The sequence below is a fragment of the Triticum dicoccoides genome, chromosome 3A, assembly GCF_002162155.2.
Source record: "Triticum dicoccoides isolate Atlit2015 ecotype Zavitan chromosome 3A, WEW_v2.0, whole genome shotgun sequence".
In the NCBI taxonomy this organism is placed as follows: Eukaryota; Viridiplantae; Streptophyta; class Magnoliopsida; order Poales; family Poaceae; genus Triticum; species Triticum dicoccoides.
Window position 1 is genome coordinate 201600799 of NC_041384.1, and position 4536 is coordinate 201605334.

Genomic DNA, 4536 nt, shown 5'->3' on the forward strand with positions numbered 1-4536 from the left:
AAGGGTGATGCAGCAAAGTAGTGTAAGTATTTCCCTCAGTTTTTGAGAACCAAGGTATCAATCCAGTAGGAGACTACACGCAAGTCCCTCGTACCTGCACAAAGAAATAAGAACCTCGCAACCAACGCGATAAAGGGGATGTCAATCCCTTCAAGGTCACTTATGAGAGTGAGATCTGATAGAGATAATAAGATAAATAAATAATTTTGGTATTTTTATGATATAGATTGAAAGTAAAGATTGCAAAGTAAAATAGATTGGAAACTTATATGATAAAAGATAGACTCGGGGGCCATAGGTTTCACTAGTGGCTTCTCTCAAGATAGCATAAGTATTACAGTGGGTGAACGAATTAATGTCGAGCAATTGATAGAAAAGTGCATAATTAGGAGAATATCTAGGCATGATAATGTATATAGGCATCACGTCCGCGACAAGTAGACCGAAATGATTCTGCATCTACTACTATAACTCCACACATCGACCGCTATCCAGCATGCATCTAGAGTATTAAGTTCATAAGAACAGAGTAACACATTAGGCAAGATGACATGATGTAGAGGGATAAACTCAAGCAATATGATATAAACCCCATCTTTTTATCCTCGATGGCAACAATATAATACGTGGCTTGCTGCCCCTACTGTCACTGGGAAAGGACACCGCAAGATTGAACCCAAAGCTAAGCACTTCTCCCATTGCAAGAAAAATCAATCTAGTAGGCCAAACCAAACTGATAATTCGAAGAGACTTGCATAGATAACCAATCATACATAAAAGATTTCAGAGAAGAATCAAATATTGTTCATAGATAAACTTGATCATAAACTCACAATTCATCGGATCTCAACAAACACACCGCAAAAAGAGTTACATCGAATAGATCTCCAAGAAGATCGAGGAGAACTTTGTATTGAGATCCAAAGAGAGAGAAGAAGCCATCTAGCTAATAATTATGGACCTGAAGGTCTGTGGTAAACTACTCACACATCATCGGAGCGGCTATGGTGTTGATGTAGAAGCCCTCCATGATCGATTACCCCCCGGTGGAGCTCCGGAAAAGGCCCCAAGATGGGATCTCTTGGGTATAGAAGGTTGCGGCGGTGGAAATAGGGTTTCGTGGTGCTCCTGGATGTTTTTGGGGTATATGGACATATATAGGAGGAAGAAGTGGGTCGGCGGAGCCACGAGGGGCCCACGAGGGTGGGGGGCGCGCCCAGGGGGCAGGCGCGCCTCCCTGCCTCGTAGTCTCCTAGTTGATTTCTTGACGTCCACTCCAAGTCCTCTGGATCACGTTTGTTCCAATAATAACTCTCCCGAAGGTTTCATTCCGTTTGGATTCCGTTTGATATTCCTTTTCTATGAAACACTGAAATAGAAATTTGCACTGGGCCTTGGGTTAGTAGGTTAGTCCCGAAAATCATATAAAAGTGTATAAATAAGCCCATTAACATCCAAAATAGATAATATAATAGCATGGAACAATCAAAAATTGTAGATACGTTGGAGACGTATCAAGCATCCCCAAGCTTAATTCCTGCTCGTCCTCAAGTAGGTAAATGATAAAAACATAATTTTTGATGTGGAATGCTACCTAGCATAATTCTCAATGTAATTTTCTTTATTGTGGCATGAATGTTCAGATCTGAAAGATTCAAGACAAAAGTTTAATATTAACATAAAAAATAATAATACCTCAAGCATACTAACTAAGTAATAATGTCTTCTCAAAATAACATGGCCGAAGAAAATTATCCCTACAAAATCATATAGTCTGGCTATGCTCTATCTTCACCACACAAAATATTTAAATCATGCACAACCCCGACGACAAGCCAAGCAATTGTTCCATACTTTTTGATGTTCTCAAACTTTTTCAATCTTCACGCAATACATGAGTGTGAGCTATGGACATAGCACTATAGGTGGAAAAGAATGGTGGTTGTGGAGAAGACAAAAAGGAGAAGATAGTCTCACATCAACTAGGCGTATTTATGGGCTATGGAGATGCCCATCAATAGATATCAATGTGAGTGAGTAGGGATTGCCATGCAACGGCTGCACTAGAGCTATAAATGTATGAAAGCTCAAAAAGAAACTAAGTGGGCGTGCTTCCAACTCGCTTGCTCACGAAGACCTAGGGCATTTTGAGGAAGCCCAACATTGGAATATACATGCCAAGTTCTATAATGTAAAATTCCCACTAGTATATGAAAATGATAACATAGGAGACTCTCTATCATGAAGATCATGGTGCTACTTTGAAGCACAAGTGTGGTAAAAGGATAGTAACATTGTCTGTTCTCTCTTTTTCTCTCATTTTTCATTTTTTCATTTTTTTATTTGGGTCTTTTCTCTTTGTTTCCGTCCAGAGTCTCATCCTAACTTGTGGGGGAATCATAGTCTCCATCATCCTTTCCTCACTTGGGACAATGCTCTAATAATGATGATCATCACACTTTTATTTACTTACAACTCAATTCTTAGAACAAAATATGACTCTATGTGAATGCCTCTGGCGGTGTACCAGGATGTGCAATGACTCATGAGTGACATGTATGAAAGAATTATGAACGGTGGCTTTTCCACAAATATGATGTCAACTACATGATCATGCAAAGCAATATGACAATGATGAAGCGTGTCATAATAAACGGAACGGTGGAAAGTTGCATGGAAATATATCTCGGAATGGTTATGGAAATTCCATAATAGGTAGGTATGGTGGCTGTTTTGAGGAAGGTATATGGTGTGTTTATGGTACCGACGAAAGTTGCGCGGTACTAGAGAGGCTAGCAATGGTGGAAGGGTGAGAGTGCGTATAATCCATGGACTCAACATTAGTCATAAAGAACTGACATACTTATTGCAAAAAATTATTAGTTATCGAAACAAAGTACTACGCGCATGCTCCTAGGGGGATTGATTGGTAGGAAAAGACCATCGCTCGTCCCGACCGCCACTCATAAGGAAGACAATCAATAAATAAATCATGCTCCGACTTCATCACATAACAGTTCACCATATGTGCATGCTACGGGAATCACAAATTTTAGAACAAGTATTTCTCAAATTCAGAACTACTCAACTAGCATGACTCTAATATCACCATCTTCATATCTCAAAATAATCATCAAGTATCAAACTTCTCATAGTATTCAATGCACTTTTTATGATAGTTTTATTATACCCATCTTGGATGCCTATCATATTAGGACTAATTTTATAACCAAAGCAAATTACCATGCTGTTATAAAAGACTCTCAAAATGATATAAGTGAATTATGACAGATCAATAATTTCTATAAAATAAAACCACCATCGTGCTCTAAAAAAGATATAAGTGAAGCACTAGAGCAAAAATTATCTAGTTCAAAAGATATAAGTGAAGCACATAGAATATTCTAATAAATTTCGATTCATGTGTGTCTCTCCCAGAAGGTGTATGCAGCAAGTATGATTGTGGTAAACTAAAAAGCAAAGACTCAAATCTTACAAGATGCTCCAAGCAAAACACATATCATGTGGTGAATAAAAATAGAGCCTCAAGTAAAGTTATCGATAGAAGAAGACCAAAGAGGGGATGCCTTCCGGGGCATCCCCAAGCTTAGGATTTTGGTTGTCCTTGGATTTTACCTTGGGGTGCCTTGGTCATCCCCAAGCTTAGGCTCTTGCCATTACTTATTCCATAATCCATCAAATCTTTACCCAAAACTTGAAAACTTCACAACACAAAACTTAAACGGAAAATCTCATGAGCTCCGTTAGTATAAGAAAACAAACCACCACTTAAGGTACTGTAATGAACTCATTATTAATTTATATTGGTGTTAAACCTACTGTATCCCAACTTCTCTATGGTTCATACCCTCCTATACTAGCCATAGATGCAACAAAATAAGCAAACAACACACAAAAAACAGAATCTGTCAAAAAACAGAACAGTCTGTAGTAATCTATAGGTTTCGAATACTTCTGTAACCCCAAGAATTCAAAAATAAATTTATGGACGTGAGGAATTTGTCTATTAATCATTTACAAAAATAATCAACCTAATCGCACTCTCCAGTAAAAATGGCAGCAAATCTCGTGAGCGCTAAAGTTTTTGTTTTTTACAGCAAGATCGCAAAGACTTTCCCCAAGTCTTCCCAAAGGTTCTACTTGGCACAAACACTAATTAAAGGCATAAAACACATATAAACAGAGGATAGATGAATTATTTATTACGAAACAGAACCAAAAAGCAAGAAACAAAAATAAAATTGGGTTGCCTCCCAACAAGCGCTATTGTTTAACGCCCCTAGCTAGGCATAAAAGCAAGAATAGATCTAGGTATTATCGTCTTTGGTATGCAATCCATAAGTGGCTCTCATAATAGATTCATAAGGTAATTTAATTTTATTTCTAGGAAGTGTTCCATGCCTTTCCTTAATGGAAATTGGAATCTAATATTCTCTTCTTTCATATCAATAATTGCACCAATCGTTCTAAGGAAAGGCCTACCAAGAATAATGGGACATGTAGGATTGCAATCAA